The following is a 27,533-nucleotide window of genomic DNA, read 5'->3' as shown; positions in this document are numbered from 1 at the left end:
CCACACCCCCCACAGAAGAGGCCCACAGTGATGTCAGCAGCTCAGTCCAACTGGATCAAGATGACCAGCCCGGGCCATCTGGGACCTCGGGACAGTCGGTTCCCCTCACACTGGCACAGGCCACTACAAAGGTTCCCCCCTCTGGAAACACCAGCACAGCACCCACCCAGCGGGCCCATACTTCTGTCCCCAGGACACGTCAATCAGCAGTGTGTCCACCACTACAGGGAACCCAGGCTAACCCACCACCCCAACAACAACAGGGACCTGGGGGCAGTGGTAGTGGGCACACGGTTCAGGGGACAGAGGCCCAGGAACACAGAGGAACTGGGAGGGCTGCTGTGCGACAGGGGGAGAACAGGCCCAGGGAACCCACTCTCCACGAGGCCCTCTCCATCATCATGGGAGCCTACCACCATTCCCAGGAGACTATGGCAACGGTAGTGGACAAGTTTCAGGAGACCCAGCGGCTGCAGGAGGAACAGTATTTGGGTTTCAGGGAGGAACTCAAATCCATCAATTCCACCCTGAGCACCATTGTAGGGGTGCTGAAGGAACTCGTGAACACCAGGAGGGACACTGTGATACAACAAGGGGCCCCTGGCACTAGCCTGGATGATGGACTGCCCACCACCTCCGCTGGTGCAAGTGGACAGGAGGCACCGCCACAGGACCACCACCCACCCCCTGCAGATGGAGAACCACCCCGCAAGCGGTCCCTGAGATCCAGGACAAAGACAGAGAACAATGCCAAGACCCCTGCCAAGAAATGAGACCACCCTGATTGTCATCCTTCTGTCCCACTTTGTCACCCTGTCCATACTTAAACTGCCCTAGCTCCACTTCCTATGCCCCTTTGGACAATGCACCTGTAAGACTAATAGACTGGACTCTGCCATGGACATTCCTCCACCATCACCCCTGAACATTTTACAACCCCCTCCAGTGACCATACACTGGGTGAAAATGACAGACAGATGAGAGGTAGTGGAATTAAATCAGATGTAGCAGGCAGTGTTCTCTTCTTACCTGTGTCTCACTGGAAGTATTGCAGAATCACTGTGTTCCTGTTGTCTATGTCCTCTTCTTCTGCTTCCTCGTCTTCACTGTCCACAGGCTCCACAGCTGCCACAACACCTCTATCTGGACCATCCTCCTGCAGAAAAGGCACCTGTCATCGCAAAGCCAAGTTGTGAAGCATAAGCAGGCCATGATGATCTGGCACACCTTCTTTGGTGAGTAGAATAGGGAACCACCTGTCATATGGAGGCACCTGAACTTGGCCTTTTAAAGGCCGAAGGTCTGCTCTATAACCCTCCCAGCTCGCCCATGGGCCTCATTGTAGCATTCCTCTGCCCTTGTCCTAGGATTCCTCACTGGGGTCAGTAGCCATGACAGGTTGGGGTAACCAGAGTCACCTGCAAATGTTGAGGGACAACTGTTAGACACACACTAACACATAGGGACATCCCCAGACCCAGACACCTAGTCACACTGTATTGGGTCCATGTCCTCACCTAATAGCCACACACGGTGCCTCTGGAGTTGCCCTATCACATAAGGGATGCTGCTATTCCGTAGAATATAAGCGTCATGCACTGAGCCAGGAAATTTGGCATTCACATGGGAGATGTACTGGTCTGCCAAACACACCATCTGCACATTCATCGAATAGTAACTCTTCCGATTTCTGTACACCTGTTCACTCCTGCGGGGGGACCAAGGCCACATGTGTCCCATCAATGGCACCTATGTTGTTGGGGATATGTCCCAGGGCATAGAAATCACCTTTCACTGTAGGCAAATCCTCCACCTGAGGGAAAACAATGTAGCTCCGCATGTGTTTCAGCAGGGCAGACAACACTCTGGACAACTCGTTGGAAAACATAGGCTGGGACATCCCTGATGCTATGGCCACTGTAGCTTGAAAAGATCCACTTGCTAGGAAATGGAGTGACAGCACCTGCACTTGAGGGTGGGATTCCTGTGGGATGGCGGATAGCTGACATCAGGTCTGGCTCCAACTGGGCACACAGTTCCAGGATTGTGGTATGATCAAGTCTGTAGGTGGTGATCACATGTCGCTCCTCCATTTTCGACAGGTCCACCAGTGGTCTGTACACAGGAGGATGCTGCCATCTTCTAACATGCCCCACCGGACGGTGCCTATGGAGGAGAACAGTGAGCAGAGAGTCAACCAACTCTGAGGTACGTAAACACAGCTTAATCGGAAAATATTAGCAAATCGACATATGCCTGTATTAGTGTTTAAGCAAGACCTAGATATGTGTGACGCAGTCCAAAATAATGCCATGTGGGCCCATGAAATGGCGGCTGCCTGACCTGTAAAGTGGGACAAGGGGTTTTGAGGTAACTGCGCTGGCGTATTACACCGTCGCCGTAGGCGGTCGAAGACTGCGGCGCAATCCTGCATTGGTTAACATTGGACCCTATGGGTCCCAGGAGCCAATGACGATGTACGCCGGCGGTGACGGTACGCACCGCCGCAGACGTGACCGCCATTTTCTCTCTGTTCAATCACTTGATACCTGATCTTCGACAGGAGAGGACCTACACTGCAAGTTCTGCTGTGACCTCAGTCTGGAAGAGACAATGGCTTGTGTGTCTGGGGAAAGGGCCCCTGCCTTCAGCATGGAGGAGTTGGAGAAACTCGTGGATGGGGTCCTCCCCCAGTACACGCTACTCTACGGTCCTCCAGACAAACAGGTAAGTACACTGTGAGCATGCTGTATGGGCAATGCCTGTGTGGAGTGGTGTGGATGAAAGATAGGGGGGTGAGAATGAGGCGCGCATGAAACGACGGTGAGTGCATGTGCGTCATGGCAAGGGTAGGGATGTGGGCCATTGACTGTGACAGTGCAGACGGTAATATCTTCTCCTTTTCCCCTGTACTATTCCTGTAGGTCAGCGCCCACCAGAAGAAGGACATTTGGCGTGCCATCACCAAGGAAGTCCGGACCCTGGGGGTCTACTACAGATGGAGCACCCACTGCCAGAAAAGATGGGAGGACTTTCGCCGCTGGAGCAAGAAGACGGCGGAGGCCCAGCTGGGGATGGCCTCCCAATGTGGGAGGGGTGCCCGTCGCACCATGACCCCCCTGATGTTCAGGATCCTAGCGGTGGCGTACCCGGGGGTTGGATGGGCGCTTAAGGGCATCACAGCAGCCACAAGGGGGTGAGTCCACTCTCATTCTGCTGATTCAGCGCGCATTGGAGGTGTCTGGGTGGGGGAGGTGGGCTGTGGGTTCCCCTGGCCAGGGCGAGTTTAGTAGGCAAGGTCCCTTCTTAAGGAAGGCCCTGTGGCACACCACCCCACCTGTGTACAGTGCCAACTACACCTAGTCAGGCTCCTGAGACATCCATGTGTGCAGCAATCGGGCATAGCCTTGTAACCCATGTCCCTGGGGTTGATTAGGGAGCTCCAAGTGCACGGCGTAGTGCAGGGGGCTTCTGTGTCTGTAGTGTCCTCCAACGGTAGCGGTATTGCATGCACTGAACATGTCTTTCTTCTGTCTCCCCCCCCTTTTTGTGGTCTCCCTGTTCTTGTGTGCATTAGCATCATCAGGCGGAGGAGCAGTGGCAGCGGAGCAGGAGGGAGCTGCATCCCACTTGGCCCTGGAGGGCGACACAACGGAGTCTGAACCCACCAGTGGGACGGAGGGCGACAGGAGCTCCACGGCGGGGACAGGAGCTGAGACCAGTGATACAGACTCCTCCTCTGATGGGAGCTCCCTTGCAGTGGCGGGCCCATCTGTGCCCCCCACATCTACAGGTACAGCCGCCACCCCCCCACCAGCGCCGCCCACCCACCAGCCCCTCAGTGTGTGTCCTGTGCCTGCTCACCCAGGAGGGTGGGCATCTCCTTCGCCCCAGGCACCTCAGCCCCTGCCCCTGTCACCCCTGCTGCCCTCAGTGAGGAGACCATGGACCTCCTCCGGTCCCTCACTGTTGGGCAGTCTACCATTTTAAATGCCATCCAGGGTGTAGAGAGGCAGTTGCATCAAGCCAATGCATACCTGGAGGGCATTCATTCTGGTCAGGCAGCCCATCTGCGAGATTTTCAGACTCTGGCCTCAGCACTGATGTCAGCCATTGTCCATGTCTCTAGCCTCCCCCCTCCAACTTCCTCCACCCAGACCCAAACCCCTGTACCTCAGCCTATCCCAAGCACACCATCAGACCAGCATGCACACACGTCAACACACAAGGGAAGCTCTGGCAAACATAAGCACCACACATCCCACAGGCACTCAGGCAAGCATCATACACATGCAGACACACCAACATCCACTGCCTCCACTGTGCCCCCCTCCTCCTCGTCTCCCTCCTCCCTCCCAGTCTCGTCTCCACTCACACCTGCATGCACTACATCCTCAGCCACTACGTCCATCACCAGCACACCCACCACCACACCCCGCTCACGTGCAGTCACCACCCCCACTACCATTCACACATTCCCTGTGTCCTCTCCCAGTGTGTCTGTGAGCCCACCTCCCAAGGTACACAAACGCAGCCACACACCCACCCAACAGCCATCCACCTCACGACAGCCTCTAGCCCATGCACCTTCACCCAAAGTCACCAAAAGTACACCTTCTACAACCACTACCTCTTCCTTCACTCCCAAACCCCCTGTTCTACCCGTCCCAGTGTTCCCCAAAAACTTTTCCTGTCCAACCTTGACCTCTTCCCCTCACCTCTCCCACCCCTTCAGTCTCCTAGGGCCCGCCTCTCCAGGTCCTAACCCAGCACCTCAGCCACAACATCTGCGGGCCAGTGGTGCCAGTAGTAACCGGCTTCTGGAGTGCACTAGGCAGCAGGGCAGCCAGTGTGGCAAGGAGCCAGAGCACGGACAGTCCCCCACCTGTAAAGCACAAAAAGTTGGCCAGTGCCCAGCGGGAGAGAGGAAAGAAATCAGCCACCAAAGCCGGTACAGTTGGAGTGTGGAGACAGCTGCGCCACCATCCAGGGTGGGGAAGGGGCACAGTAAAACTTGCAAGTCTGGGAAAATCTGCACGGCGGACAAGACCGCCACCAGCCCCGCTGCCCAGGACACCGCCGCCACCAGCACCACTGCCCAGGACACCGCCGCCACCAGCACCACTGCCCAGGACACCGCCGCAACAAGCACCGCTGCCCAGGACACCGCTGCAACAAGCACAGCAGGCCAGTGAGCGCCAAAGATTCCGACGCCACGAGCAGGATGAAGCACTCTGGGCACAAAGCCCTCTCCAGAACCAGTAGAGAAAGGCATCTACTACCTCAGTCCTTGGCAGGATGAAGTACTCTGGGCACAAAGCCCCCTCCAGAACCAGTGGAGAAAGCCATCCACTACCTCAGTCCTTGGCAGGATGAAGCACTCTGGGCACAAAGCCCCCTCCAGAACCAGTGGAGAAAGGCATCCACTACCTCTGTCCTTGGCAGGATGAAGCACTCTGGGCACAAAGCCGCCTCCAGAACCAGTGGAGGATGTTATCCACTTGAGAGACTGTGGCTTTGCACTCCCCAGGATTAAGCAGTGGGCAAACCACCCACTGTAGAGACTTGAGAGACTGTAGCTTTGCACTCCCTAGGATTGAACAGTGGGCAAACCACCCACTGTAGAGACTTGAGAGACTGTGGCTTTGCACTCCCCAGGATTAAGCAGTGGGCAAACAACCCACTGTAGAGACTTGAGAGACTGTGGCTTTGCACTCCCCAGGATTGAACAGTGGGCAAACCACCCACTGTAGAGACTTGAGAGACTGTGGCTTTGCACTCCCCAGGACTGAACAGTGGGCAAATCACCCACTGTAGCGACTTGAGAGACTGTGGCTTTGCACTCCCCAGGATTGAACAGTGGGCATGGAGCCCCCTTGTGGATCTGGCATCGTGCACTCATCTGGCTGAGGTGCCCCCCTTCCCTTCCCCCTGAGGTGCCTGTTTTTTTTTCTATCTGATGCCCCAGCAGTGTTTTCTCCGTCTTGTTCGGGTATTGAGTGTGGGCCTCGCCCATGCCTTTTGGGCCCAGTGGTCCACGGACTATGATAGTGGAATACCTTGGACTTGTATTCTTGCTGTATATATTTGTTTATAGTGTACATATCTTTATATATGTATATATTTTTGATTACTGTATTTGATATTACAATAATTCGACTAATTTCCTTTTTTCCTTGCATTCTTCCAGGGGGGGTTGGGGGGTGTAACTGTAATGTATCATGATGTATTAGTGTGTGTGTTGTCATGGGTGAGGGTGGGGGTTTTGCGTGTTGCATGTGTGTGTCACTGTTTTTTCCCTCCCCTGTGTCGTAGGTGCAGTACTCACCGCAGTCTTCGCCACCGGCGTTCGTGCTCCTGGTAGAGGAGCAGGAAGATAAAGGCTGGAAGAATCTGGAGCTCGGGTTCCATGGCGTCTTGGTTCCTCGTGGTGTGTGTAGAGGTGAGCGTTTCCCCTTCCAAGTCATGTTTCCGCCATGTTTTTGTTTGCGGAGAATCTGCCCCGGAAAAGGTGGCGGATTGGACTGTTGTAATTCTGTGGGCGGTACATTGTCCTCTGCCTATCTGTTGGCGGTTACCGCCACGGTGTTTGTTTGTACTGCCTTGGTGGTCGGAGTGTTAAAGTGGCTGTCTATGCTGGCGGTTTCCACCACGGTCTTAATTCAATTTTGATTCCCGCCGGCCTGTTGGCGGTTTTACCGCCGCTTTAGCACCGACCGCCAGGGTTGGAATGACCACCAAAGTGTCCTTGCAATAAATTGTATGTTGGCAGCACAATACAAAAGGCTAAGAAGAGAGTCTTGGAACATATTAAAGCTATCTGTATGTAATTTTGATCATAATCACCCCGTAGCCAGACACTTCCATGCAAAACATAAAGGGGAAGAAAGGTTGCTCAGTTTTGTGGTTATTGATCAGATTAACCCAAACATTTGAGGTGGTAATAGAGAGAAGAAACTGAGGATTTTGGAATCCAAGCTGATTATCAGGTTTAATACTGTGAGTCCCTTGGGTCTTAATTCAAGTGAAGAAATTAACGTTCATTTAGGTTAAATGTATGTGAGATTTGTAGTTGGTCTGAACCTTTAGTAGGATTTTTTTTTAATGATTTGTGCACATTAAGTGGGGTTATTTATTCATTTATTGTGGGTTTTGGCTTTGATTTGAGTTTGTTTTCATGTTTGGTTGCAGTGAGGGAACTTGGATTGTGTGAATTGGTGATATATGATATTTTGGGGATTGCAGATGTGGATATATTAGTAAATTAGAGCATGTTCACATGAACAGAAACGTTTATCCTTTTCATTATTTTGGTGTCCGGGTAGGAATGTTGCATACGAATATGTCTATTTATTTCAGGTTACAGAATTGAGGAAACTAAGATAGGGGTATTGAAATACTAATTTATTTTATATAAGTTGTATTACTTTATCTGTACCTGAAGTGAATACTGAGATTCGCTTTCCACTAAATTATATGTAGGTGGAGTGATGTATTGTATACGACTTGGACATTTCAAGATGGCGCCCATTTTCCCTGTGGTAGATTTATATGGGTCAGTTAGTCTGTTATCTATGTTTGTATATTGGCGGGTATTTAATATGTAAATCAAACAGCCGGCCCACACGTGATCAAGGCTACGGCTGAAACGCATTGTGAGGAGGCATTGTTTTATTAAATATATGCACACAAATTGCTGTCCGAGCACGTCCTCTGTATTTTGGAGGAGTTGGTGTGTGATATATGTGGATAGCTGGATCCACACTTGGACTGCCACCATTTTTGCATCTTCGGGACTCCGGCATTTGAGTTTGGTCATATATATATATATATATATATATATATATATATATATATATAAATACATATAACCCCTACTGCCGATATGTAGGTAGGTGAGATACAAAACAGAGTGGTTATGCTACTGGTTCACACCTCGTAAGTGTCTGCATTGTAAATTGGGAGAAAACAATGTCCATCTGTCGACATGTTTTTTGTCAACAAGACTTTCTCAAGGCTGTAAGTTGGATATACAAGAAAAGGAATAAAATATAAAATATTTAAAAAAATGTTTGGGACGACAAACAAGGAATCTAATTCTCGTGATGATCCAAATCAAGACCCGTGTGTAGACACTCATATTGTGGAGGCAAAATGTGATATTAGGTGAAATGCAGAAAAGAGGATCCTGCGTCTCTCCAGGATATGCATGTGAAGATATTGTACAAGGGTGACCCGAAATGTGTCAGGTATACTCATAAAGATGTGTTGTATGAATTTTAAAGGCTGTAGACCATTAGAATAATGAACAAAGAAATACAGAAACAATAAGTGCATAGTGTCCCGAGTGATATTGCCCAAAGTGGTCTATTACTACATAGCCACCAAGATATGATGTAAAACATGCAGAGAAAAATGCAAAATACATAAATAAATAAATAAATCCCTCATGGAATGGGGCCCTCTTATGGGAGGTGAGACATTGTGAAATGAAATAATGTGTGAATCCTGACTTCATCCGCATAGAACTCTGCAGGGGCATCAGTTTGCAGGGGGGCAGGCACCTCAGGGGAATGGGGGGTGGGGGACACCTCAGCTAAACAAGGGAACAAGCCCACTGGTTCTGGAGGGAGCTCCATGCCCATTTGTCAGTGCTGGGGAGTGCAAGGCCACAGTCTCTCAGGTGGGTCCCTTTCCCACTGGTTCTGGAGGGGGCTCCATGCCCATTACTCTGTGCTGGGGTGTGCAAGGCCACAGTCTCTCAGGTGGGTGTTTTTCCCAATGGTTCTGGAGGGGCTCCATGCCCATTTGTCAGTGCTGGGAGTGCAAGACCACAGTCTCTCATGTGGGGAACATGCTCACTGCTCCTGGAGGGGGCCCCTTGTACAGCAGTCCCTGGAGGGTGGCCTACATGCCCTCCGCTGGTGGTGATGGCTGCACTCTGTCATCTGAAGGTGAGGACTGAACTGTGGTGGCAGGTGAAGGTGCTTCCTGGGCAGCCTCTGCTGGTGGTGAGGGCTGAACTGTGGTGGCAGGTGAATATGCCTCCTGGGCAGCCTCTGCTGGCAGTGAGGGCTGAACTGTGGTGGCAGGTGGAGGTGCCTCTTGGGCAATCTCTGCTGGTGGTAAGGGCTGAACTGTGGTGGCAGTGAAGGTGTGTCCTGGGCAGCCTCTGCTGGTGGTCAGAGATGCACTCCCTCAGCTGGAGGTGGGGGCCCCATGACCACTGGTGGTGGTGGAGGTGTCACCCTGGCAGCCTCCACGGGATTCAAGGGCTTCTTCCCCTTCATAACATGAGGCGTGGGATCCTTACCTTTCATGGCAGGAGGTGTGAGATCCTTAACAGTCTTGGCTGGTGGAGTGGAATCCTTCACTGACTTGCCACCACGACTAGGTGGTGCTACCACTGTCTGCATGGACTGTTTGGCTGAGGTGCCGGGCTGGGTCATTTGGACCCTGCTCTTACAGGCAGGACCAGGGGGAGGAGGGGGAAGAGGTCAAGTTGGGTGAGAAAAAGCTTCTTAGGGACGGTGGGGCGGGAGGAGGGATGGGAGTGGAAGTTGAAGGAGTGGTTGTAGGAGGTGTATGTCTGCTGGATTTGGGTGTAGGTGCACGGGCTGTATGCTGATGTGAGTTGGATGGCTGTTGGGTGTGTGAGTGTTTGCGTTTGTGTCCTTTAGGAGAGGGAGGACAGACAGGGTGGGAGAGGACAGAGGGGATGCATGCATGGCTGTTGTGGAGGTGTCTGCTAGTGAGGTGTGTGTGCTGTCTGGTGTGGGGATGCTGGTGGTGGATGTAGTGCATGCAGATGTGAGTGTGGATATGACTGGGAGGGTGTGATGAAGCGTTGTGCTTGTATTTGCCTGGGCCACACTTGTGTGCATGCTCGTCTGTATGTGTGCCTTGGTTGAGGAGAATGAGACTGGGAAGTGTTAGTTGGAGGGGGGACGGCGGAGGGGGGCTGTAGAAACAGAGACAATGGCTGCCGTCAAAGAGGAGGCCAGAGCCTCAATCGATCTCTGCTGGGCTGCCAATTCACTGTGAATGCCCTCCGGGAATGCATTGTATTGCTGCATCTGGGATGCCAGACCCTGGATGGCATTCACAATGGTTGACTGCCCTACAGAGATGGATCTCTGGAGGTCAATAGCTTCCTTCCTCAGGGCAGCAGGGCTCACTGGGGCAGGGCCTGAGGTGCCTGGGCCGGAGGAAATGCCCACCCTCCTGGGTGAGCGGGCACGGGCAACTCGCTGAGGGGTGGCTGGGAGAACAGTGCTTGTATGAGGGGTGGAGGCTGTACCTGCAGCTGGGGTGGTCACATAGGTGTCCGCAACCACCAGGGAGCTCCCATCGGAAGAGGTATCTGAGTCTGTGTTGTCTCCTCCAGTCTCCGCCGTGGTGCTCCCCTCGTCCTCAGTCCCACTGGTTCCCTCTGCGTTGGCGGACTCTGCCTTCTGGGTCCTGTGGGATGCAGCTCCCTCTGTCGCCGGTGCCCCTGCTCCTCCGCCAGATGATGCTAATGCACACATGGACAGGATGACAGAAGAAAAAAAGGGGGGGCAAGAGATAAAAAGTAAACACTGGGTCAATTACTGCACCAACACCACAGTTGGCATACACAGCACCGTCACACACAGGGATCAGGTTGAGCACTATGTTTTGTACTGCCAATGATTTGGCTATATGCCAGGGCAAGATGAGAGCCACACACCACCAACTGCACCACTCCTGGGACCCACAAAGCCCTGACTAACATGGAATGCTGACAAGCTAGGTTACCTGCATTTGCCATACACCCATTACCCTAGAGTTGACTTACGTTGCAATCTTTGGCCTGGCCTTATGGGCCCCCACTAACTCGCATCCACCACACGGATCCCATGCCACCTACCAAATATTTTAATAATGCCCAATGTACTCACCCCCTTGTGGCTGCTGTGATTCCCTCAATCGCCCATCCAGCTCTGGGTAGGACACCGCCAGTATGCAGACCATCGGGGGGTCAGGTTCCGACAGACACCCCTTCCTCATTGATAGGCCATCCCCAGCTGTGCCTCCGCGGTCTTCCTTGCCCTGCATCTCAGGTCCTCTCACCGTTTCAGACAGTGGGTGCTCCGCCTGCCAGACCCCCAGGGTCAAGCACGTGCTTGGCGATGGCACGCCATAATCCCTTCTTTTGATGGGTGCTGACCTGCAGGGGTAATACAGACAGGAGAACACCATTAATCATGCAATCCAGCCTCTCACACATATGGCCCACCAATCCTGTTTCCGTCACCATTGGCATACACATCGGCCGGTGCACACCATGTACACCACCACAAAACATTCCCCACCCCCGAAGACACAATGCGTGCACACACATTTTCATGCATTCTTCCCACATGCATCGTGCCCAAAGTGTACCTACCTGTTGGTCTGGAGGCCCATACAGCAGTCCGTACTGGGGTGGGACCCCATCCACCAATCGCTCCAACTCCTCAGAAGTGAAGGCAGGGGCCCTTTCCCCAGTCACAAGGGCCATGGTAGGTTCCAGACACAGGTCACAGCAGCACACTCAGTGTAGGTGTTCTCCTGTTGAAGGTCAGGAAACAAGTGAGGAATCAGATAGAAAATGGCGGTCACGTCCGCAGCGGTGTACACCGTCACCGCCGGCACAGATCCCCATTGGCCACTGTACTCCATAGAGCCCCATATTAACCAATGACGAAAGGCACGGCGGTGCAAGACCGCCTTCTGCCACAACGCCCAACGTCAGCAGAGTTACCTCACTTCCACCTGTTCCTACATACAGGAGAGGGCCAAAATCAGTCCGGGGGCCCCCACCCTTTTAGTAATTTGTTGGGCTCCAGTGGATAGGGTCCCTGGGGCCATAATTGGCCCAGGAAGGGTGGGTGGCTGCATGCCCTACTCCTGGATTGCCTGCAGATGGAGGATTGGCTACAGGGCCTTGCCACATGCCAAGCCTTTCAGCCAACCACCCACCTCTGCACACAGCCAAAGCCTGTGCATGGAGTGGGGTTAAGTGCCTACAGGGCACACACTGTCACACACGGGCAAAAGTCATGTGTGGCATGGGGTTAGGTACCCACAGGGGTTAGCTGCAGGGCCTGGCAGTGGAGATTGGATTAATGTAATGTAATTAAATTTTACTTAACAGAAAACCCTAGAAATTCACTGAAAAAACAAAAGGTTACAGGGGTGTTATAGTTAGGAAATAGAATTAAAAAAACTTTAGAAATTCACTAAAACTCCAAAGTTTACAAGGACGTTATAGTTAGGTTAAGACTTTACTGCACAAGTCATAGAAATTCAACAACTATAGTTATCCTTTTCCAAAGCAACTATACCTCGTGCCTTAAGGTAACTGTAACTTACGCACTCGCCATGCACTGCTGCTTACCTCATGTATTACATTAGTAATGGCACCTTCTATGACATCATTCATAATGTAACTGCAACATTTGCAATAAAGTTACTGATGAGAAAACTGTGAAAAATGCGCATGGCGAGTGCAAGAGCCATAGTTACCTTAGGTCAAGAGTTATAGTTTCTTGAGATATGTATAAGTATGACTATAGAATTTCTATGGTTTTGTGCATGTAAATTCTGAACCTAATTACAACATCCCTGTAACCTTTCTTTTTTTAGAAAATAACTATATATATATATATATATATATATATAAAAATATATTTATATGCATATACAAATATATATATATTATTATAGATATAAATATAGATATATAGGTATATATATATAATAATAATAATTACCCAGTGTCATTGCCTTTATTACTTTGCTAATAACTTGGGCACTATTTGGCGAACCATCACAAAACTTTCCAAAAATTGCTCTTTTTTTTGTCTAGCTTGTGCATGGGAAGTTTCAGGTGATCCATCAAAAAGGGACTCAGAAAAAGGGGAGTGTCAAAACATTAAATCCCCATGCATTTTTCAGAGACCTTTTGAACAGCGCTACCACAAAAACTGCTGAACGGAGTTACAACAAATTTGGCTGAAAGCTAGATCTTGGGACAGAAAGTCTGCTTTTTGGGCCTTGGTATAAATCTGTTCATTAGTTTTTGAGATATTGGGGTATAAACATATTTGTGTATTTGAAATGGTTGGGTTTGAGGGACGTGCATGTGTCCCTCAAACCCGATTTAAAAAAATAGAACATTCTGGTTGGCCAGGGGGGCTTTTGTCCCCTTAGGCCAATTTGCTGTCACTGGAGTCTTACTCCCAGGGGAATGAGTGCCCTGATTGGCTGTCTGCAACATGAGGAATAATGATGTATGAAGCCATTACGTGATTTGAGGTCTTAGTCCTGAGTTTAAAAAATGAAGCAAAATATAAGGGGACAGGGTAGGGATACCCTGACCCCATAGCTCTTGTAGGGGATCCCAGAGGGACCCCTTTCTGGTACCAAAAAACGAAAAATATATTTTAAAAACCACAATCCTGCTGGAATCCCTCAGGACTCCGGCAGGGTTGCAACTTTTTTTTAAACAAAGAAAACTCCAACTGGCGTTTTCAAATTAATAAATTCATAAATTAATCAATTTTGTCCCCGGTGACAGGCATACCATACTCACACTCACCAGCCTGGGAACCCCACTTTGTTCAGCCCAGCAGGAGCAGTAGAAACATGTTGCTCCCACCTGTGCAGGAACAAGGTGGGAGCAACATGGTGCTGGCTGGGGAGACAGCTGGGGCCCAGGAGTCCCTGCAGCTTCTGATGGGGCCTCCAAAGTAGTCAGTTGTGGGACGGCTGAGGCCCAGGAGACCCTGCTGCCTCAGATGGGCTATCAAAGTAGTGGTTTGTTGGTGTCCCAGATAGGCACGGGGAACCTACTAGAGTCCCCCAGAGATGGGGGCTCAAGAAGGAGAGTAGAACCCCACTTCCCTTAATTTAAAAAAGCCCTCTGTGGATGGTGTCTCTGGGGCCCTTAGTGGCTTAGGGAGAGTGGCTGAGAGTTTCTCCCCTTAATTTAAAATAAATTGAAGGAGTGTCCCATAATGCCCTGCAAGGGCTTGATTTTTTATATTTTATGAGATGGATGGTGCCCCTTGAATAGGGAGGGGCACTATCAAGATATTTTTAATGATATTAATGGGTGCAGGAAATGCGGGCACCCCCAGCTACATTAAAAAAAGCAGTAAGTCTCCTGGATCATCAAATCCACAACCCCAGGAGAACTTACCATATTTTTTAAAGTACTCTTAGCTGGAGTTATATTTTCTTCAGCTGGGCTCAAACAATGTTAAAAGAAAGACTTAGAGACATGGTGTTTTTTTAAAAATAATTATGCCTATTTATTATTTAAAATTATTCACATACAAAATATAGTAATAAAACCTATGTATAGAATAATAATGGCATGATAGATATCTTGTGTTTTATTAAAACATTATCAAACATTTTTATTACAATAAATACTAATAAACATTGCATTGTGTGAATTATTTAAATTTACATTTGGTTAAACATATTAGTGACTTTTGGAGAAAGGTGATAGTTCTGCTTCATATATATTTCTTTGCTCACCCCTTAATGCCAATAGGCTCACTTTTTAGGTCGAGCATAGCAGTGCGCAAGCGCTGCTTTTCTGACGTGTTGGTATGTATCTGAGCCTTTTAACCATGCCCATTGCACGTCCATCACTATCACTCGTTCATGGGCTTGCCTCTCAAAAATCCTTTCCTTTTGTTGGTAAATGCTTTACGGTTGTCTCTCCTTAGGGCGGTTTTGTTATCGCCTTGGCCGTCGCCCCTGTTACATGGCTAATTGCACTTCTGCCAATATGATTGACTGCGAGCGAACTTCTTTTTCCTTTTGTGTCTCTTCATAATGATGCTCATGGCGGCCGTCCGCTCCCTTATGTGAAACTGTATTACTTTCATTTTTTTATTAGTTGTTTACTGATCATGTCTTTGGTGTGTGCTGTACTTATTTCTCTTTTATGCCTTTTCTTCCTCTCACAACAGCCTAGATTTTAAGGGCATGGGCCGATCAGCCTGTGTTTTTGGAATATTTCATTCGAAGCAGCTCATGTTTTTGTTTTTCACTATGGGGTTACTACGGTACTGCTTGGAAACGGTGCACATACCAAAGTCCTCCCAGGCTATAAGGAGCGAAGAGGCTGAGCTTGTCCCTGGTTTCAATCGCTTTAAGAAACACTTCCGAAGGGGAAAAGAGCTTTAACAAAAACAATCCCCATCTGTCCTTCCAGTGAAGATTCCACTGCTTGCCAGCAGCCCGTAAATATCACCTTTCGTGTGAGCTTGTTATACTAGTTGCTAGTTCTGATCTGCCTAGTTCATGTGGCTCGCAGCAGCCACATTAACCTTCTGCGCTACCTTATAATTAGTCCAAGCTTCTACTAGAGAAAAGTAAGTTCTCTCTCCAGAAATAACATTAAACAACAGATTTATTTTAACTTTTGAAGATTGAACACAGTCTGTGATCTGCCTAAAACACGTTCTTCCCAGCAGCCACATTAATCCATTGCACTGCCTTATAATAATTCCAAGCTTCATCTCTTGCTTACAGCACTGCATTTAGGGGCATATGTACGAACCCATTTCCCCATAGACACAGAATGGGCAAAACTGCTTGCTACACCTGGCCCTTAGTGTGACCAAAAGAGACACTTGGGAAAGCCATGGCAAAACCAAAATGAAAGCCCAATACAAACAACGGAAAATTTGCTTCTTGGCAATTTCAAATTAGCCTGCTTTACTATTCAGTACTCGTAAAAGTATATGCAGCAGTTATTGGCGTGCAATGTAAAGTGACAGCTGAACCTAGAAAAAACATACTTTTTGTGTATGCTAACAAGGCAATTGTGGGTCTCGTAAGCTAAAAACATAAAGCTTATGGCTTCGCTATCAAGGAAAAATAAATCAGCCTTCTGTGTAGAGTAACAGCTGGATCTGAAAAAGGCACGCTTATTATGTTCGCAGTGCCTAATTTGAGCCGGTGTGTTCCGATGCAGGGCACAAACAATTTTTGTTAAAGGGCAATCAGATATTTTTCAGCCGCACTGATTTACTGTAGGCAAAATACAGAATAATTTATTAGAAATGCAAATTCTAGCATGTGAAAATGTCCTTCATCTCCAAACTATAAACAAGCTGCCAGGCTGGAAGTTTAAACAGCAAGGTGTTATGTTGTAGAAAACAGTTTTGAACACATGGACTTGAATCACTCTTTACTCGTAAACACGGTGAAATACAGCAAATTAATGTAAAAAAGACTGGGAGACAAAAGTTTAATGTGACAAACCAAAACACAGAGCAGAAACATTAGCATGTGTTCCTGAAAGGTCAGCATCACCCAGATGAAACAGTGTAAATGACTGTCTGGCTTGCTCTGTAGATAGCAGCAATGCTATCAGATGCTATAAAACTTTGTGGAGTGAATCACACCTAAACAGTGTAAATTGCAAGCCAAGCACCATTTGGAACACACCAGTAAAACAACACATAAACATAAATATTAAATATATTAAAAGACACAATAGTATTAATATGCAGACATTAACTTTTAAAATATATTTATTTTCCGTGTGGCCAATGTGTTCTGTGGTTTGACTATAGTTTTTAAGAGGAAATCGTGTATTTTGTAGGCGCATATTTGCCTTCAGTAAACACAACATTAGTGTGCTTCAATTAAGCTTTGCCTAATTCAACGCTGCTAAATAACAATATTTTCATTTTTTGCTGCAGATAACAGAAGAAGGTAAATGGAAGTGCTGTAGTTTTATGCAGGGCCACTGGAATTATATGGCAGAAAAATACGAAATTATGAGACAGGGTTGACCAATTTATGTGGCAAGAAAAGTCCGGTTATGAATTTACAATGCCAGTAGCTCTAACTCAAGAAAATGTGAGACCTATTGCATTGCAAATGCCCGTTATATTTTTGGGTTGTGACTGTCAAAGTCAGTAAGTCTGCCTGAGGGCAGTGAGGTCCTTTAAGATCAACCACACATTGCCCAGGCCAAGAGGCAGTGCATGGCATAGGGTTGGATGCTCAAAGGCCAGACCCAGCTCCCAACCCCACACCGGACATGGGGTGTTGGCTGCCGGCGGGGATTGCTGCTGGGCTTGGCCACAGGCCAGTCACTGCAGGTAGTTCTCTACTATGCACAGCCAAAAGCCATGCACAGCTAAGGTTAGCTGCCCACATAGGCGGCCCTTATGGGGTCATGCCCTAAGGTAACTATAACTCGCTCTCTCGCAATGCACAGCTAAATGCTCCACATGGTATATCACTGATGACAGGTTCTTTAACATCATTTATAATATCACTGCAATTATTTAAATAACATAATTGATTAAAAGACTGCGCATTGTAGGGGCTCGAGTTATAGTTACCCTAGGGCCCAAGTTAAAGATGCTAGAGGTACCTATAACTGGTTACTAGAGATAATTTTAAAGGGGGAAAGAGAGAGAGTGTGTACAGCATACAAGAGTTGTCTTAGGAGCCCCCCGCTGTTGAATACTGGAGTTCCCGAGTACCAATGCCAAGGAATTTAACCATCAAACAAAGATCTGGCATACGCAATAAAAACCATGAAGTGCAAAAACTACAATGATATACGAAAACACAACGTTCATCACTCGCAATTCTTGAAGGGGACACAAACATTTTATCTGTGGGACGAGCCAACTCTGAACCAGGGCATAATAACTGTACATATGTTTAGGAATGGTGGATAACAGGGCATATCAAGAGATAACTCTAGTGGTAAAGTGGATTATCCCGTGTGTCCCTGATGGAATAGCACCCAAAGACATGCTCTAACCTGATATAACAGGGTCTCCCGAACACTGCTGGTATGCAATTCATAAAAGAACATTCAGAGATGGTTGTCTGCAGCTTGTCTGGTATATCTGCAGCAGAACCTTGGCACGTTGTTGGTTGTTCTAGTAACTCATAATGCAAATAATATTGCGCTAAGCTACCTAAAATTAGATTTGTTTCATTATTAATTAGTTTCTACGAAGAACACACCACATTAGCATGTTAAAAATTAATGACCACACTTAACATTAATGACCATCGTGTATTTGTTTCCAAGAAGAACCGCATGTGGAAACATTTTTAAGGATTATTTCTCTGAACTAAAAAGGCTATTTATGGTGCACCACACTACATTAATGGAAAAATAGGCTAAGTGGATAATATAACGTTATGTCACATTAAAGGTCATCAGGACTTTACTGATGAATTTGTATAACTATGTCTATTTTTGACAGAATAATTTTTGAACATAGCAAATAATGGAATTTATTTTCTATTATAATTACATCATGCCCATAAATTACAAAATTAACCTCGTAATTCCCGGTATATTTATAACCATGATCCCTTGAATTATGTGATTCTGCTGCAGCAGTGATTTCTATCTAAAATGTTTTTTCCACACAGTAACAATGTATGGCAAATATATACAATAGAAAATATGTTTGCACTGTGTCAAAACACTGTTCAGAGGGCCACGGGGCACGCAGGAGTTACTTGGCCCAACAGTGGGGGTTGAGGCCTTTTACTCTTGAGCCCGACCTACTGTGGATTCTTGGCCTTAGAACCCATTTAGCACTTGACTCTCAGGAGCAGCTCAGGCCGAGCACTCTTGGACTTCTCAGGCTGGGGTGTAGACACAAGGGAATGAACACAAGCTCACAACTCAACATATGTGCAGCTACAATAAATAAGTTACTAGTCAAATACTTATTCTTGTGATGAAAGAAGTATTCAAATACAGCAACCCCTACAAAGTAAAATAAAACATTCACAACAATACACACAGTCTCCTGAGGTGAGGACTCTAGTGTTTGATAGGTGGATACCTGAGTCCCACTTCTCTCCAGCTAGCCATAGTTGTTCTCCATTCAATATAGTGGACATTCAGGTGCCCCACAAGTAGTCCAAGTCTCAAGAGTCTCACTCTGACTATGTATACAAACAACAGTGTTCTAGCCCAAAAACACCATCCAGCAAGCAAGTCTCCCCTGAGCTGACTAGCCCAAAATCAGTCTTACCCACACTAGCAGGATCAGGATTACCAGAGTCTCTGCACACTCCCCCTCCCCTGGTGTCGAAGCTGCAGTAGCTGTCTCTGTTAAGTTCTTTTTGCTCAGCCCAGGTGGGATGCGCTTGCCAATCCTTGAATTCCTCACATGCAGTTGTGCTGTTGCAGTGACTTGAGGGTTCTCGTTGCTCCTCCAAGTTGCATACATTCTTGGCACTACTGTGGTTGGTGGAGAGTTGGAAAAGTCCCGTGGCTGGTCCTCAGTCATGCTGCAGGACTTCTAGGGTCACCACAGCAGCCTCTCTCCTTCAATGATGATCTCGACCTGGTCAAACTTCTTGCTTGGTTCCAATGTCCCCCTCTGGTATATGGAGCCACCAACTCTCCACTGCACAAGGACTCTGAGCCGATCGGCATAGCAGGTAACCTCATGACGCCTCCTCCTAGCATACAGGTTCACTTGCTTTACACCACACAGGCTACTGCTGACTCAGCATGGCAATCTCTTCACATCGGTCCCTCCCGGCGTATGGGGTGGCAGGCTTTCCATAACACATGGGCTACAGCCCACTTGGCATTGCAATCTCTACAAGGGGACCTCATCTGGCATACAGGGTCACTAGCTTTCCACTGTACATTGCTGATGACCCAGTTGGTGTAGTAGTAGTCACGGTTCACTTCACAGGAGTCCTCCTCTGGCATATGGGGTGTCACCAACTTTTCCCTACACACAGGCAAAGACCCAATTGGTGCAGCCGCTGTCTCCTCACTCCTCACTACGCGGATCCACTTACCAGGATTCTCCCCATGGGCTTCACCCAACATTGTCCTCTTCCTCAAAGGGCACACTGGTCTTGGCAAGCAGGCAGGCATTGGTGCTCCTGGCTCCAGTGGTCTTAGATTCCCTAGGTAATGTCCAATCACACAGCTGGGAGACTAGCAGGCCTTGGTCCCCAGTTCCGGTCATAGGCTGAAGTCTTTCAGAGTTTCTCCTTCTAGCACAGACTGGCTAGCTGCTTAACAGTTGACATTGTTTGGTTTGCAAGCTCTCCCTTCCATTTCTGGACATCAAATGTGATTTAGAGTCTGAGTCTTTGAAGTTTATGTTGGGGGTTTGCTTCTTTTGGAAGTGTCCACTCCTCTGCTCTATCTTCCTCCTGAAAGCGGTCTGTCACCAAGCAGCTGTGAGTCTCCCAAAATGGAAAACAGGGCTATGTATTGTACCATGCACAGGCACACAAATACCCAGCACAAGCAAATAAGATAAATGCACTGCACTGCACTGCGCTACATCCTTCATATATTACACTATTTTTAGGCACTCATCACCCAGCACATCCATATAACATACATGCCCTGCAAAACACTATGGGCCTCATTATGACCCTGGCGGTAGAGAACCGCCAGGGCCAACGGGGGCGGGAGCACCGCCGACAGGCCGGCGGTGCTCCCTTGGGCATTCTGACCGCGGCGCTTTGGCCGCGGTCAGAAAGGGAAAACCGGCGGTCTCCCGCCGGTTTTCCACTGCCCCTAAGAATCCTCCAAGGCGGCGCAGCTCGCTGCGCCGCCGAGGGGATTCTGACAATCCTTACCGCCATCCTGCTCCTGGCGGCTCGCCCGCCAGGAACAGGATGGCGGTAAGGATTGTCGTGGGGCCCCTGGGGGCCCCTGCAGTGCCCATGCCAATGGCATGGGCACTGCAGGGGCCCCCGTAAGAGGGCCCCGCTAGTATTTCACTGTCTGCGTAGCAGACAGTGAAATACGCGACGGGTGCAGTAGCACTCGTCGCACCTTCCCACTCCGCCGGCTCGATTACGAGCCGGCATCCTCGTGGGAAGGGAGTTTTTCCCTGGGCTGGCGGGTTGTCTTTTGGAGACCGCCCGCCAGCCCAGGGAAAAACTCATAATACCCTCCGCGGTCTTTTGACCGCGGAGCGGTATTATGGAGGGCTGAATTCTGGCGGGCGGCCTCCGCCGCCCGCCAGAATCAGAATGAGGGGCTATATCCTTCATATATTGTACCATTCACAGGCACACATACATCTGGGACATGCATATAACATACAAGTGCTGTACAGCACTGCATTATCCCTGTATTGTACCATTCACAGGCACCCATACACATTGCACATGTACACCACACATACACTGAGCAGCACTACGCACCAAACTGATGTAGGGCAAGGATGAGTTAAGCACACAGCAGCTGAACTTTAAATTATTAAGGTTGTGAGAATCACTCCTGTGACACAGTTAAAAACCACCAGTTCACTCCTGCTGATCACTACACAGTATGCTGCCACCACCATGCTTGTGCTGCTGGTAAAGGGAGTAGCTTTTCACCACTATGAGAGTAGCACTTTGGGCACCTCTCCCGGTCTAACAAGCCTTCAGTCCATGTGATTGGTCTATATGGCACACATGCACGATCTGTGTTTGTCCATGACAACACAAAACAAGCCTGAGGGATTCAGACATCAGTACAGTTGGGGCACTAATGGCAGGAGGGCATGTCCATTACCATGCAGAGGACTTTTCCATCCCAAAACATCTCATATCCATCAATATTCAGGTATTAATGACATATCAATTTTGCCTTGATGGTGTTATGATCCACAATTGATCGATGGATGGACTTATGTCTGCAGCAAGAAAAATAAATGTACATAATCATGTATAGTTGTAAGGGTAGGGTGGAAATAATGATTCTTTAAAATGGTTTGTTCAATTATTTACGCAAATTCATGTTTAAATGCAGACACTGTTCTCAAAGCAGCAAGTATTTCAAGAGCACACCTAAAATTTATAAGAGTGTTGTCAGAGCTCATTTCATATGTCCAACATTTATGGCCTGATTTAGAATTTGGTGGACAGGTACTCCTTCATAAAAGGGACAGATATCCTGTCTACCTTACTACAAGTGCATTATATATAGCCTATGGCCTATGCATTATATATAGCCTACATATATGATATCAGCACCAATAATGACAGAATGCCCAGCTTCTAAACTCTAAATCAGGCCCTAGTCATTTATATTCATGAGCAAACATTAATTGACACTCTTATTCAACTCACACCCAGACACTTTTATATTCTTAAACTATTCTGCTTTTTCCTCATTCATTCAGTATTACAACAGTTTCCTAATATCCCCCTGTAACATGTCCTATGGCATATCTGTCGCAAACATTTCTTTGCAGAATTATGCACCATTTTTCTCCAGTTACTGTTAAGGCATTTTGCCTTTCTATCACAACTGTTGGAGCATTGGCATAATACAGGCCCATGCACCGCATGGGGTGGAGGGGGTGCAGGGGGCAACTGTTCATTGAGTCCCCAACTCTTCAAGGGTACCCCTTTCCGCCCAAATAAATATCTGTGAGAAATGAAAAACTCAGGTGCTCATCATAACTTTCTGCAGGGGGACACCATAATTTTGCAATCTGCCACTGTAATGGAGAATCCTAAGCGCTGGCTCATTCCACACATGCCTCCTTTTTTCTCACACATACAGATCATAGCCCCCTGCATTTCTCAACACAAAGGGAACGCGAGGCTGCTCAGGTCACAGTGACAGCTGAGTCCAGGGCATTCACCTATGAAAGTAAATGTACTGTGTAATTTTCCTGTAGCATGAGCTCTGCATTAAATCCTTTAATAATTCTTGCAGACATTGATAGACCTCAGCTTTCGAATCTGCTACTTTTTATGAATTTATGGCACAGGGTATTTTAGTATGGGGTTTAACTTTTCCCTCCTATTAATGGCGAGAGTGTTTTCATCTCCCAACAGCGTGCTTTCATTTATTATATTGGTTGATTTGTAAGATTTTTTTCTGTAGCTCAAACAAGTGCAAATAAAGCATGAAAGGAGTGTTTCTTGGATGCAAAACAAAGACAATAATGACAAAGACACTCTGCTCAAGTCCCGTTTAATATACACATTTTTAAAACACTGGCTTGAATTGTGGGGCACCCTGTTGCTAGTGGATGTTAAAGAACCAAACTATAATTCAGACTGCCATACACACCACATTAAAGAAACACAAGAAAAGAATGCCAACCACAATTGCATTCTTATTCCTCTTATGTTATGAGGCAGCATCTTTCATTCAAAAGGATTCCTCTGCACTCACATAAATAATTTTACTGCAAATGTTACAGTGATATTATCAATGATGTTGTAGAAGATGTCATGAGTGATGTAGTTACATTAGGTGCACAAGTTGTTACTTGAAATAACTCTAACAGCTGAATTTCGGTGGTTTTGTGCATGTAAAATTTGAACCAAACTATAACGTCCCTGTAACCTTCGTGAATTTCTATGTTTTTTTACATTCTATTTCCTAATTACATGTATAACATTGTTTTGGATTTCTAGGGCATATCACAACGTGCAGTGGTGGGGGGGATTGGATTCAGGGCCTGGCCTCGCATTGTGTTGCCCCCATCCAAGCTTGCTGCTCCTGTCCTCCCCTTGCAATCCATTGTTCAAGTCCATGCCCCTGCTCCCCCATTACAGTCCCCTTGGCCATTGTTTAGTCACTGCCCTTCCTACCTGCCCTGAACAGTTAGCTTACTCCCCCACCACTTTCTCCCTACTCTTTGCTGTCTGAGTCCATGCACCAGCCCCCCTGCCTTCTGCCCTGCTTGGTACAATGTGCTGCTGCTGTCCTCCATTTAGCTTGATGTCCCTGCCCAATCCTCCTGCCCTCCATTGCTAAATTCTATTTCCAATCATTGCCCTCATGTTTAGCCTCTGTGTTTAGCTTGCTGCACCTACCGTCCTCTCAACTGACCTCAATGTCTGTGCATGCCCCCGCTCCTTCTTTTTTGCCCCTATCTACTCTGAGTGTTCTGTTGAGCTGACACTGGCCCTCCCACCTGCCCAGCATGGTCAGATGGCTGCCACTTGTCCCTGCCACTTTCACCATGCCTGTTTGAGTGCCAAGCCCCTAGTCCCTTCCTCCAGTCATCCATGGTTTATTTTGCCACCCCTCCCTTCAGCTCTAGGTTGTCGCGTGGGCTCTCATTATCCTAAATGAGACTACTGGATTTCTAGGCAGCAGGATCGATAACGGTGTGGGGGACTGAGTCTGACCCACGTGTAAGGAACTCTGTCACCCTAAATCCGTTTTTTGCTCCGGCTAACTAGCAGTGCCTCATTTCTCCCACGGGGAAGAAATGATTGGGCAGCCGAGCGCATGACATCTTTTGGAACTTCTCAGGGAAGTCGTGGTCACTCAGATCCAAACCAACTCTCTCATTTACAATATGATCTCATATACAAATGACAAAGACAGTATAAGTTTTATATAATGTTTTAATAAAACGACTGTATTTTAGATAATAAGGCGTGAGCCGCAATAACCAGAATAATACAACACAGTAGGATTGAAATAGTCACCAGGAGAGTAAAACATAAGAACAAAGCTATCATAGTGCCTAACAGTTTCTACTCTCCCTCTGCTTGTTCTATTTAGAGCACAGCATGTTAAGCTTCTAGCTTGCCCTTCCGAATCACTGGGGAGACATCAGCCCTCATACCTGAGCAAAGGCCTGTGATCTGGTTCAGCATCTGCAACGAGGCAGTCAGCGTCTAGTTGTGGTTCCCTGGTCGGAATCTCCCTCTTGCGTGTATTGGGACAAGGAAGTGATTTTATAACTAACATGTCAGTGTGATCACAAAATGTCCCTACGTAGGAATGCCAAGTCTAAACTCCTACCACATCTATCGGCAATGTACCAGACATTATCCTTGACTGAAGCACAGAGTGAATGTGTTATGGAGAACTCCAGTGCTGAAGTAGGCAAAACAGTGTGATATGAATAAAAAACAAAACCGTAGAACTGGCTATTTGAAAAATAACAGTCCGAAGCCTAATAAAAAGCATTTAGGATAAAATGCACAGAGACTCTAAGCTGCCAGCAAATGAATAAAATACATCCAGGGCAAAGTGCACAAAGGCCTAAAGCCTGAAGCTAACGTGCAAAGGATACGTAAAACCAACCACACTACACCCTCCCCTTGTCGGTAGCAAGTGGTTCCAATAATATAAAAATATGCCCCAGATATAAACAATACCTAAAATTATATACATATTTCGACAAGGTCAGAAGACAACAAAGTCATAAATTTAGAAAACATGTGACAATAAAGCCAAATTCAATATAATGTCAATTTTGCAGGAGATAAAAAAATCCAATTGTTAAACAGAAGCAATAGAGAGTAGGAGCTCCTCCACTTCGATATATGTCAATATCGGAAGATCCACGCCACAAAGTACCATGGAGCAGGTGTGTTCCAAAGCCCCAAAACCATTCAGGGCGGCACCCCGTGCACGGCCAATGAATGAGACAAAACCATCTTCCTCCAGGAAGGGGATCTCATAAACTGCCTCACGAAGCAAACGCAACCGTAGTGCACAAGTCTGGGAATGAGTCCTAATCGGGAACATCAACAGATCAGGATCGACCACTGGAGGGCGCCGCAGTGAGAGACAGAGAGCCAGTGCATGTTCAAACGAGCACCAAAGGCACGAAACACGGGTTGCACACAATCCAAAACCGGTCTGAATGACAGAGACCAGTCACACTCCAAATGGCCCAGGAGTGTTGCTCCAAAATGCTGCAACATGCGTTCACGACACAGCTGCGCTGACGGGAGCAGCAATACAGGATCTCGTCGTGGCGGGACAGCCATTGCAAAAAAATAGCAACAATAGCAAGACTCCAGCCAATAAAGCCAAAGTAATCGGGAAACCCCCAAAAATGCTTCCGAAAATAGAGTGTATAGCCGAAGGTATCAAACCGAATATTGAAGAGAAGGTGTGAGCAAAACCAACACCAACGGCTTTGAAAAAATGAGCAACACCAGCAGTGCTGGATGCATTAAATATACTTCCCACAAGTTCACCGAAGTGACTTGGAAAGTTAGTATTCAAAAGGGACTGAATCTCCGCCGATGACCTTGCCACCTGAAGTGCATAGGTCTCGCTAGCAGATGTAAGGGCCACATGCTTTTGAAACAATAAAGCTTTTAGCCGACTCAACTTGTCGAAATTAACCTCGGAAGTAGCAATATGAGGCCAGATGTCCGCTAGCTCCCTAATTTGAGTGGGGGGAAACAACACATTCCCGCAGCAAGTAACGGCCCTGTTGACAACGACAACGTAAACTATTCCGGCACGCATGCCACAGCAGCGTTCGCTGTTAAGAACAATGTAACTGCCGTTAGAAAGCACCTGGAAAGTGTTTTTAATAACCGGGACTGGAAGTCCCTTCAGATAACAAGCTAAGTTTAGCAATCGAAGCGTTACACGCTCCGTGCAAGGACAGCTGTTTACAAACCATGGAATGGCTGACAGAAGCTTCGCATTCGCTACCGCTAAGAAAAACCTCCCTCAAACCATTAACACATCTGTATTAAAAGGGAAGCTCCCACACCTCGTGTATGTAACTGTCTCCCAATAGTTCATATCTACCCACCGGAATGTGCTTCAAACAAGAAGTAAATTGCAGAGTGGAGATAGGCAGATTAATAATGTTAGGGTTTGTGCACAGCAAAGAGCATGTCCCCTCTCACTGCACTAGTGGGTTCTGTAATAGCTCCCTTTTAAACTTACTATTGAAAGCCTTTCTTGTTATCTCACCTTCCCCCCCCCCAGGCTTCTGTGTATCTTGTTTAATGTGCTGTTTTGTTTACACATTGGGCCTTGCTTTTACCAAGGCTTCTTTAAAACACTCCTCTCTAGGCCATGTGTTAATTTAACTCATTTGCATAATAACTGAAACTCTGCACACCTTTCAAGAACATGTGCAGCATGTGAGGACCACACCCAGCTCTTCAAACCACACCCAGCTCTGCACACCTTTCAAGAACATGTGCAGCATGTGAGGACCACACCCAGCCCTGTCTATAAAAGGCAGCCCCCGAGCCTCACCCAGTGCTTGTGCTCGTCTACCTCCCGCTTACCTGAGGACAGATCCCTCTGCGCTGGCACTCCTGCTCTCTACAGACTTTCATTGGCTTCAATGGGCGCAGCTGCTGGCTCTTCCTTCTTCCGGTTTCCGGTTCCTCCTTGCCTCAGCCTCTCTCCAACAAGCAACCTGCAAAAGAGAAAGAAGACAAGGTTAGACTGATCAGTATCTCTTGCCAGCAACAAGTAAGTGCAAAACTTTTATTACCTGAAAGAACTTTGGCAACAATTTCTGGATTCGTGTATAGACAATTTGAAACAAGATACCTTCCACGAACATTGTGATTCAAACTCTTTGTTACAAGAATACTTTGCGGAACTTTGTGAAGCAAAATTTTTTTATGGAACTTTTAAGAATCGAACCGTGGAAACCATTAACAGCAAGGCAAACAGTAAATCAAGGACTTGCACAAATTACATGCTGTATTTTGACGTAAAAGTACAGTATTTGTTTTATAAAAGATTCTGGAAATATGGGAAAAGTGAGTCTGCTATTGGCAATTTA

Source organism: Pleurodeles waltl, chromosome 10 (genome assembly GCF_031143425.1).
Source record: "Pleurodeles waltl isolate 20211129_DDA chromosome 10, aPleWal1.hap1.20221129, whole genome shotgun sequence".
NCBI lineage: Eukaryota > Metazoa > Chordata > Amphibia > Caudata > Salamandridae > Pleurodeles > Pleurodeles waltl.
This window is presented reverse-complemented; position numbering follows the sequence as displayed.